This window comes from Pantherophis guttatus, chromosome 5 (genome assembly GCF_059756535.1).
Source record: "Pantherophis guttatus breed Tessera chromosome 5, ASM5975653v1, whole genome shotgun sequence".
Classification (NCBI taxonomy): Eukaryota; Metazoa; Chordata; class Lepidosauria; order Squamata; family Colubridae; genus Pantherophis; species Pantherophis guttatus.
In genome coordinates this window covers 31187584-31199623 of record NC_142067.1, presented here as the reverse complement: position 1 = coordinate 31199623, position 12040 = coordinate 31187584, and the positions used below count along the sequence as shown (strand labels likewise).

At 31.2% G+C, this 12040-nt stretch overlaps 1 protein-coding gene across 18 annotated transcripts in view; it reads right to left on the bottom strand.

Moving 5' to 3' along the window:
- Window positions 1-12040, bottom strand: part of ZBTB20 (zinc finger and BTB domain containing 20) — a 531250-nt gene that overhangs the window by 83076 nt on the left and 436134 nt on the right. For all 18 annotated transcript variants that reach the window (XM_087894799.1, XM_087894811.1, XM_087894812.1 and 15 more), the window contains one exon: window positions 6704-6834. The gene's annotated coding sequence lies outside the window, so the exon portion shown is untranslated. The remainder of the gene's footprint in view (window positions 1-6703; window positions 6835-12040) is intronic.

The window sequence follows — 12040 nt, the reverse complement described above, 5'->3', positions numbered from 1 at the left end:
CATTCATAAAACATACCGAACCTGATTATTATGGATATTGACACCTTGACTATAGAAAATTGCTGATATTAATGCATACAAGGAAAGAATAACTTCTTTGCACTGATCTCATCGGAATTGAGATAGCTGAAATATGGTAACAAAACAAATTTTTTAAATATGTCTATAGGTACAGGTCAATTTTCATTCTCTTCTGCAGTCTATTTCTCATCTGACATTGCGGTCTTTCCTAAAATATCCCATATTCTACCCATATCCATACTCCCTAATAAAAATCACATCTAATTTTTATTCTTTCCAACCCAAGAGAATGTATCTGAAAACTAAAAGATAAGGACAAGACAAAAATAGATCTGTGGAAGATAACAAAAAACAAAAAAGCCCAGGGTTTACAGAGAAAAATATTCAGGAAAAAAAAACCTTAGTGCATTCCTATGAGAAGGGTAGTTATGTAGCAGGTCAGACTATTGGCAATGTTCTGTCTGAGCCCTGTCCCTCATTGTCCCTTTACTTTAAGTGAAGTCTGTCATATGCTTCCTAATACACTGATACATAAAGTCCTAATACACCTATATGCCCATATGGGTGCCACAACAAAGGGAGAACAGAAAAACACACATACATTATCTGTTATAAAAAAAAACCACATATATTTTTATCCCAACTGCTGTGTGAAAGAATTTCAGAATCCATGCTCTACATGCTTTCCCTATCTTTTCTCAGCATAAATGTTTCATAGTAATAGGAACCAAGAGAAGATATTTGAAAAGAAATGAAAAGAATGAATCGGAATGACATGATTGCAGTGTTCCAATATTTAAGGGGCTGCAACAAAGAAGAGGGGATCAACCTATTCGCCAAAGCACCTGAAGACAGAAGAAGTCGCAATGGATGAACCAACCTAGAACTAAGGAGAAATTTTCTGACCATTAGAACAATTAATCAGTGGAACGGCTTGCCTTCAGAAGTTTTTAAGTAGAGATTGGACAATTATATATTGAAATGGTAAGGTCTTCTGCTTGAGCAAGGACTTGGACTAGAAGATCTATTAGATTTCTGGTATATGTTTATATGTATGTATGCATATAAGAGCAATTCCCTAATAAATACATTTCTAAGGTGACCATATATTTAAATCATCTCTTTTAAAACATTAGATCAAAAATATTAACTTTATTTATTGAATTCCTTGTGGATATCAAAAATGACATTAAACTGTCTGCTAATTAGAAACAACTTATTCTACCAGAACCTTCTCTAGTCTATTAAATTATGAGAGAGACTATTAATAAACTTTGCAATAGAGAACTCTACCTTTGTATATTTAAGATGCTGTCAAAACCATGAATGTTTGACATCCTATCAGGTTGTTGCACAGTAAAATGCATATAGTATGAAGCCTATGAATAATCCAAGGTAGAATCAAGCATGAGTTTCCTGTAAATGGGAATTATGCTGTTTACATGGCAACTGCTTTGCTTTTGAGTTATGCAAAACATTTACTCCAAATAAAAAGCAGGGTGTGATTCTTAAGGGTATAATGATGTATACATAAATTGTACTGGACATTTAATTGGTGAAAAGCAGCATAAGTGAGAAGTACAATAACATTAATTTATGACATATTCATGTATTATAAAACAGTAGGTAATTAACTACTAGCCATTGCATTGTTATATAAACAGTTGAAATATGTGGTTGTCTGTACAATTTTTTTTATTAAAGACAGTCTTATGAATACAAGCAAATATACATGTCCCAGGATAATTTTGCAGGATCCAATCTGTATTGGTCACCGGGACCAGAGATTAAATCTTCTGAGCTTTTGGACTCTTGCTGAAGTCCATCCTCAAGGAACTTCTCTCTACCAGAATGTGTGGAATGTAGAGAAAAGTTTTCAGAAAACTTCTGTCTACATTCCGGTAGAGAAAAGTTTCCTGACGATGGGCTCCATCATGAGTCCAAAAACTCAGAAGACTAAATCTCTGGTCCCAGTGACCGACTCAGATTGAATAAAGACAGACTGCTACAATGCCTTCAATATTGTATAATTAGATTACCGGTATTTTTTTCCCTTTGTGATTCTAGGTCTCTATAGATTATAAAGTCTGTATAGATAATAAAATATAAAACCAGGATTGGCCATGCAAAGAGTTAAATACAGCAAAGTAAACAGTTCAGAAGTTCTCTGTTTAAAATAGCCAACTCTAATCCAAATGCAAAAGGAAGTAAATATGGAATTCCAAAGCAGAACCCTGACATGAGAAGCAGTTAATTACATGGCTGATGTAATTAAATGTAAAATATACTAACTAGAAGGCACAAGACCCATTACTTGCTTTGTACAATGAAACTTACCTTATAAAGTATCAAGCTACTGAGGCCAACTGAAAGTCTTACATGGATAATATAAGACTTTTAGCTGGCCTTAGTAGCTTAATACTTTATAAAGTAAGTTTCATGATACCAAGCAAGTAATGGGTCTTGTGTCTATTAGTCAGTATATTTTTCATTGTACATTGACAATGAATATATTGCAGAAAATAGTATAATGTAGTTGTCCAGGCTTGGAAAAAGTCAATTATAGCTGTAAACAAAATCACATCATACCGCCTACTATGGACCAAGAACTGACATGGATTAAGAATATCTACAATGTAGAAGTGTGGTATTTAAAAATGCAGTGTAGATGTAGTGTTTAAGATATTGGACTGGGATTGGGAGTTTCCATGTTTAAGTCCATCCTCTTTTTCAGCCTAATTATTCCTAAATATAGTTGTAGGAGAAAGCTGGAGGATGGAATGCTATCTATGTTATACTAATATTATGAACAAAAGATGGAATAGAAATCTGAGAAAACTTATTCAGAAAACAGTCCTGAATTGGTTCACAGCCTATTTTTGGGTCAGATTTGTGGGCCTGTACTTAATAAACTGTATTGCCTCTTAACATTCCAATTCTATCAATGCCTCTTATCCCTCACAGTTCTTTTTTAGTGTGCGTTTGTGTGTGTCTTTGAGTTCCCTAGTGACTGCCTGGACAAATCTCTGCAGTTTTCTTGGCAAGATTTTGGAAATGGTTTGCCATTTCTGGCTTGAGAGAGAATGACTATGCCAAGGCCACCCAACTAGCTTTCTGACTAAGGCAGTCTAAAACTCACTGTCTCCCAGTTTCTAACCAGGTGCCTTAACTACTAAACCAAACTGGATCTTTGGTAGTTCTACATACATTATAATCAAGTAATTCTCCTGGAATTTAAATATTGTGTTTATGTCTATATTTAACATGTTAGCATTTTTTTCACAACAGTCCAGCTTAGTTAAATTATTGAACCTAAGTCCCATTGCAAGCAATGAAATTCGAATTAGATGCTATGAACTTGCCGATTTATATTTCATTTTAACTGTAGATAGCTATAATATAGAAAATTTTAAACCCAGAAGTAATTAGAAGAAAATTAATCAAAGACCAGGATATTAATTTGAATAAGTAAAGGTAATTAAGAAAAGGTACAGAAATGGGATACAACTTTTTAGAAAAATTTCTAACATTATTCACACTAATATTGCAGAAATGGAATCTGTGGAATTACCTGTTAGCGCCTGTTTCTTCATTCTATCATCATTAATATACTACGTACCAGTAGCAAAAATGATTTATGTCACATAGAATCACTCATTTCCTTTCTACACCAATAATGTACTGTATCTCCCATACTTAAAATTATAACTCTTCCTAAACTAATTTTATTTTTAATCTCAGTAACAATCACATAGTGTAATATTCCTTGACATATTATGAAACAAAAAGAGATCCAAAGCAATTGCAGAAAGATGAAAAAAGTTAAAACTACTAGGGAATGCTCTGTGGAATTATCAAGACAGGAAAACTTTGCAGATGTTACTGTCTCTCTAGAGGAATAAATGCTTGCATTTTAATATTCTCAACAGCTGGTTCCTGTTGCATGCCATCAGGATGATTCAGCTACCTACCAGAAACATCAGAAGTAGCAAATATACTCATAAACATTTTTTTTTACAATTTCTAGGTTAGTCCAATTACTTTAATGAACTTATTTTTAATTAAATTATTACTAACAGCTTTAAACTATTCAACTGTATGGAAAGATGGTGAACCACACTTGTTCTTTCATAATATGGTATATATCTTAATCTTTACTTAAACCAACACCTGTCTTTTAGTATTTGTTTGCTTGTTTATTTATTTAGCAAATGTATATAGTCACCCAACTCACACTGAAAGTGTGACACAGAATTTAATGTTTTTTTAAAAAATATATCCTATAATAAAACTTATTAAACAATCCACCCCCAAACTTCCACTCCCTAGTTCCGTATGATTGATTGGCAAATGGCATCTTTTAACCTGAATTCTGGTTTAGGGGTATGTATACATGGCCATCTGAAATTAATATTCTTATTGCATACAAAATCACATTTTAATTTCTTTAGATCCTAATTTAAACTGGTAAGTAAGTTCATGATGAAAAGTGTATTGTTCTTATACATTGATCTCAGTTTAATATGGCTAGTAAATGGATCCTCCTAAATGAAGGATAGAAGCATAAAGGATGAATTGTTCAGTTGAATACTGAAAGAGAGACAGAAGTTGCTACTTTTCATCTTAGACTCCAAACCAATGAGTTTAACAAGTTAAATTATCACTTGATCATTCTCTGCTAATCATTAAAAAGAAATCAAAAGCAGAACCTTACAATGGGAAACAATTAAGTAAATTGCTATAGTAAAACTCTCAGGAAGGAAGGAAGGAAGGAAGGAAGGAAGGAAGGAAGGAAGGAAGGAAGGAAGGAAGGAAGGGTTTACTATAAATATCATAATATAATCTACCAGTGTTTTTTGCAATTATAAAGAAGACCAATATGAATTTCAGGATGCAGCAATATACCTTCCAGGACATAGAAATTACAAGTTCCTGTTATTCTTTGCTAGTCTGATCCTGGATACTTCCAGATTTTGCTTTGATTTTGCACCAATTCTGCTCTAGTGCTAGAAATGTAAGAAGAGTTAGGAATGTCTTAATGACACTATGATTAATATATAATTAGCTTGGATTTCCTCTTTGTTGGATCTATTCGTTTTCAAACTACTTAGAAAAAAAACAGTAATGAGGAAATGAGCAAAACAAGAAATGCAATTTTTCAGCAGGTGCAGACAAAAATGTAGAGTTAAGACAAGATAGTACATGTTGTTCTTGGATAAGATTGATTACATGTATCTTCTTTATCTATTGCTTGCTGTGCATTAATGAATGTGGATTCATATTGCAGACCTTTAAAATAAAATGTTTCTTTTCTTTCACATCTTTTTTAAAAGTACAAGCAGATATCTTACAGGCCTTCAACTTTGTAAACATTTTTGTTAGAAAATATGTACTAAAATTACATAAGAGATACCTCATTCAATAAAAAAAGGGAACACTTACACGTAGCTAGTCAATTTTAACTACTATCTTCTATTTTCCCTTTGAAGGAAATTCCTCTAAAAACGGTAGCCTAGAAAATAACAGACTGCTACAAGAAGAGGGCAAGGACCTGTTACTGAATTAGTCTAGGTCTAATGGTCTATGTTACAGAAGGATAGATTTTGAGTAAACAGTAGAAAAAAATGCTTCATGACAAGAGCAGTTTAACAAAAGATGGGGGAAGAAGGTAGACTAAGCTTTGCCGGAGGTTTGGTAGCAAACCATTGATATGCTTTCTCAACATCATACAATATGCTTTAGTTCTGGATTTCCTGCACTGAGTAAGAGATTAGATTAGATTAGATTAGATTAGATTATTTAAAAATCCAGTTTAATTTTAATCCTGAGTATACACATTTATTTTGTTCAGGATGCAATCATTGTAATCACTGTTTTACATTAATTGTGTAAACTATGCAATTACAACATGATTTGAGTAAAAAAGTAATAAAAATATTTTCATTTTTCTATACCATTATGATTTCTCAGTAAGGGAAAATTTCAAAATGAACTGAAACCATTTTGTTTTCTAGAATCAGAAAAAACGAATAAATTATGTTGGGAGAAAAACTCACATGTAACTTTAAAATATAAAAACTTATTTTTTGTTAAATGTAGTCTAAGAATGCCACCATTACTATCTTCATAAAATTATTCTGTAAGAAAAGCCATTATGTATATTCTGTGAAGCCAGCCACTACTAGTATTAATATAGATCAAATCTTATGTACTGAAATATTTTACCACAAAAGAATTTTGGGTTTTCAAACATACAAAATATATTACTAATGTTTGTACATGTATAGCATAAATATTGATAATATGAGGATGAAAGCCACAGTTTTAAATAGATTTTTTCCCTTGAATAGAGTCTGGATTAAGGTTGTATCTCTGCCAATTGATCTTCTCAACACTTAAGCACAGATAAATGGCAGTATCTTCACCATCTGCAAAACAAGCATTTCTATATACCATATTTCTGAATGATTAGGCATTAATGGCTTGTGGGGCGGGTTTAAAATAAATAAATGACATGAAATACATGACAAACAAATGTGTGGTTATAACAGCTGATCCACATGTAGATTCAAGACCAACTTTTTAATAGAACAAAGTTTAAAATATTGAAATAATAAAATGAAAAAATAAAAATACATGAATTCAAATAGAAAATATAACAAATGGAGTAACTCCAACTTACATTTGAAGAACCAGTGTGGGCCCTGTAATTAGAACAAGAACTCAGGATGAATGTCTGCAAATTCTGCTCTGACTCTTATGTAGTCTGGCCAACATGGACCTCAACAAAGCTGTGTGACAATGCTTGTTCACCTGTAAAATAGAATGTATTTTCTTTAGTACTTATATGACAACTTATATGAAATTTATTAATAATTCTAAAGAATTTACAGAAGTATCTAAATTGCCAATCTCAAACAAATATCTGGAAAAACATACTACAGCAAATTAAACAAAAACAGAATTGAAAGGTTTTTTTTAAACAATACTTTTATTTCAAATAGAGTATAACTAGGAGAACTTCTACAATTAAAGATTTATAACAAGAGTTTATAGATTATGAAAGGTAGAAAGAAAACAGGCCTTTCCTACACAACTAGTGACACCATGAACACAGAGTAAGGAAAAGCCACCACCTAATATATGCAGGATGTTCAATACTTTAAAAGTCTCTGCTAGCATTTAGAAATGGGTCTAGAAAGCAAACAGGCAATCAGTGCAGGTGTGTTAAGAAAAGAGTAATTTGCCTCTTATGGCTCATCTACATACGTTAGTGGGCTGCAGAATTTTGAATTAGACGCAATTTCTGAACAATCTTTAAAGATAACCACACCTAGCATACTGCAGTAATCCACATGGGAAATTTTTGTAACCTGAATTTCCTGAACCAAACCCTGATTTGATGGAAATGACTGCAGGCAACTTATCAGACTGATAAAAGGCACTAATCAAATACACAACTGCTATCTAGGAACCTTGCAACAATATAGGTTTTAACAAGTGCTCCAGTCTAGAAAATGTGTTCTTTATGGGAAATATAACCATATCAAAGGCACACCAGCTTTAGGCAATTTTGTCTTGTCTACATTAATCTTAAGTAGATATAGGTAGCTCACTTATATCTTCATTCAAGTATTTCCTCAAGAAAAATGTCTGTTTTTGATTTGATTGAAATCAAATCAGAAATGTTATCACAAAACTGATGTCAGAATTCTTAAGAAAGAGAAATAAATTCCTAAAAACTAAATAACTAAATACTAAAAAAATTCAAAAGTAATACAAATAACAAAATCATACAATGAATAAAAAAATTCAGTCAATATCACCATTATAGGATTGTTTGAAGGGTGTTGAACTTTATTCTTTTTTAAATGACGATTCTATCAAGTATTCTAAATCTGTAGTTGAAGTTACTGAACTACCACTTGCAAAATTCCCTACCAATGGCCAAGTTCATTCAACAAGATATGATGGATTAAAGTTCTCATTCAAGATTCAGATTTGAGATTATCATATAAGTCAACACAGCTAATTATTATAGAATTGTTGGAAGGGTGTTGAAGTTTTTTTTTAAAAAAATGATTCTATCAAGTATTCTGAGTCTGTAGTTGATATTACTGAAGTACAGCTCCCAACATTCCCCAACAATGGCCAGGTTGATTCAACAAGATATGGACGGGTTAAAGTTCTTAACTCTAAATGTGCATCCTTGTTCAGGTTATTCTATATTTGTGTTCTTCAGTGAAATGTAACCATTTTGATAGTAGCTTCTTATGTATATTCATAGCTTAGATATTTTTTAATAGTTTATCTATTTGAATTTTTTTAAATGTATGAAATTAAAAGTTAATATATAGTTTTTCTTAAGTTTCATAATTTTTCATAATTTTAAAGTGCATTTCATAATTTGAAACTACTAATTATCATGTAACAAAATTCTTAAGAGAATGATGCAGATATTTACATATATTTAGAACCTAGAATAGAAAAGGAATGTATAAAAGGAAGAAGAAAAAGGGATTCCAGTCAGTGAGAAAGTTAAAGTAAAAAGTAAAGTAAAAGTAAAGCAAAATGCAACTTTTTTTAATGAAAAACTTTCATGTATCCCACTATTATTTATGGGGAAAAAATGAGTGTCCGGAAGATAAAATGAATAGAATTTATCCTATTTTGCTTGTTATATCCTTAATATGTTGTCATATTTAAGATCGCTGTATGAACTCTGTAACGCTAAGAATATGTTCAGGACTCAGAAAGTACTTCATTTCTTTTTAAAGAAAAACAACAGCTGATCCCCTCCCAGGCAAAGCTTTTGGCAACTTTCTAAACACACATAATTTTCTTTGGTACATCCTGATTCTCTGGCCAGAAAAATAATTATAGAACTTATTTGCTGCAGGAAAGGAGAAGAAACTGTTTCTCACGCTACATCTGTACGCTTTCTGGGATACGTGGTAGAGATTAACAGATCACAGAGAAATTTTATTATTTAGAGTAATGAAAAGACTGCATTACTAGACTAGTTCCTTTGCTTCTCATAATATGGTCAGAACTTTAAAAGACTGGCAGAGTATAAAACAAGTCTTTCAGGTATGCCAAGAGAATTCTTAATAGAAGGACCCAGTTCAATTCAAAATTTCACTGAGAACAATAGAGAGTATATACCCTTACACATCTCAGCTGTAATATTTAAAATTGTATCCCGTAACTTCAGGGGGGGGGAAGTTAAGAAAAATAATGGACAATATACTGTACAACACAAAAAGAAGTTGAATAGTAAGATTTAAATCTGAACTTTTATTAGTCTCAAAACTTAAGGCAGTGTTGAAATCAACCAGTGTAAAATTATTAAATCATACCAAGTATTTTTCAAACAATATATCTGATCTTTTAAAAAAGGCAATGTTATATTAGGCTATATTATGAATTAATAATGGTGAAAAATTATAGTTTAATATAAAATCACAACTATACTCCTTTGACATCATTTTTCCAATATATTATTTTTAAATAGAAAGGAGAACATATTAGTGTGTAAGTATTACCAGAAAACAGTACAATCTTATGCAAAAATAAGCCTTGGTTTGAAGGAACCACGTATAGGTAAATAAGAATAAGATTACAGTCATTGATTCCTAGGAAGAAATGTTTTACTTATGTAATATTAAGAACAGCAAAACTGAACCCAAACTACAAAGCTTCCTGTGATAAGCCTCAATTGAGGCTTATCACTAGTGAATCACTGCTACATTTTATTTCTATAGAAGCTTTTATATTTCAGGAAAATATTTCATTATAAATCTGTGAAACTTTAATGCTTATCATGCTAAAGGAGAATCTATTATATTTTTAGTAGTTATCTTGCAACTGGCCTTTAAACTACATTGATGTGTACCAATGACACACATATAACATAAGCTAGTTTTCCACTTGGCAAAAATCCAGCCATATATATTTGGAAAGTTTATCACAGACTTCCATGTTCATTACTAAAAATCAAAACAAACTCTGTTAAGCATAACATATAGAACTTCTTTCTATTGTTAAAGGTGTCAATTGTAATTTTACTCTAATTTCTGTACTGATTGACAAATCAACAAAAGTAACACTTTATTGCAGGACAGGAAAATATTTACCTTTCCAAAGGACAAACTGAAGTTTTTCAAGGAAATATTATCAGATACATTAAGTGAGGAGTAAACATATACATTGAACAGGTGTCACTGTCGAATTGTTAGGTATTCAGAAAATCAGAAGACAGAATTTCTTTCTATCCTTGCTTATGAAAAATGTCACAAATATGTATTTATATGCTGAATAGTATAGACTAGTCACTCACAGCCTTGACATATATAGGCAGATAAATCAATGAATAATATAATTATGGTACATACCGGTGTAAAAACACATATGTACATCATGTATTGTAATTACTTCAAAATCATTTTTTCTAAGCAGGAAAAAAAGAATTGATATATCGATATGAAATGAAGCTTTAATGCAAAACCAAACCAAATCTCTGCATTTAATTACAGAGTTTCTACAGTCATAGTTATATGGCAGAGAATAGGTCAAGAGGGAAGAAAAGAAATATTTGAAAATGGCTTAAAATTATTACAAGGGGTCATAATTTCTGAAGAAAAGTCTGCTTTTCCAGGATAGAAGTATAATACTATAGTGAGTCAACACTGGACTTACTTTTTGTTAAAACAAATAAGCAGCACTAAGATGCTTCTCTTATATCTTCTTACTTCACAGCTTATACATTACTACTTGTTTAAGAACGGAGACTGTGGAAGCTGAATAAGGATACCTAATAAATATAGCTAAAGGAAATTTGAAATGCAGGTTTCCCAACTCCTTTTAAGATATAATATACATATACATATACATATATATATATTCTATAGTCTAATTTTATTATTTATTTGGGGAAAATCAGAAAAAGAAGTTATTAAAAAACGATGATCTTAGAATTTTAAACTAGTAGTGTTAATGGAAACAGAGTTAATAAAAGCCAGTATATAAATGATTAATGAGACACAGATGATACATATCCAATTTGGCTCACAAAATTAAAATATATCTCTTGACTCAAAATGGAACATGGGATCTTTTAATTTTGGGGGAAAATTAACTCTAGACAACTAAGTATTTGTTTTCTCAAATATATATAGATTGTATATAGTATACATATACAGTAACAAGTTGGATTTGAAGGAGCTTCATGCAAAAACAATTTTAGAAGACAGCATTGAAAATACCGGTAGTATTTGTTAAAGAAGATATATATTCTGTGATTTGTTATAGCTTTCTGATTATTATTCTGATTATCACATATCCCAATTCTGTACAATTTTATATAAAAGACTGGTTGGTTGTATAACTTTCAAGTAAATATACATAGGAATCAGAAGCACAAAATGTTTTCAGTGACAGCATCCAAATGGCAACTTTATCAATATTTGGATTTCCTGGAATTACATGTTAAATTATATGAAATAATAAGGCACATACAACATAAAAATTGATGTAGTAAATCAAATTTATAATCTCTAAATATACCCTATCATGGCAAAAACTAACTTAAAAACTTTTCTGGGACGTTCAGCAAGGGAGAAATAAAGATTAGAAACATTTCACTTTCCTAAAGTATTTTGGACTTCCTAAAACCTGTGATTAGAAACATTCACATACCTTTTTTTCTACCCGTGGGAATAAATATATTTCGAAATGCTAAAAATCCATACATTTTCATCTTACTTTAAGTAATATTATAAGTCCCCCCCCCCCTCAGCAGGACTTTACTTCTGGCTGAACTTCCACTATAATCCACTTGGATACATAGAGATCACAAATCTTTGGAAGTTAATTTTCAAAGCAAGGTGATATAAATTTTACACAGGTATAAATGACTATGCAAATCTAATTTATATATTAATATAAATTCTAGGATTATATCTCACATTAGCAATAATGACTCCTAGACACTGTTGCAAAGGAGGAATATCAGAAAGAA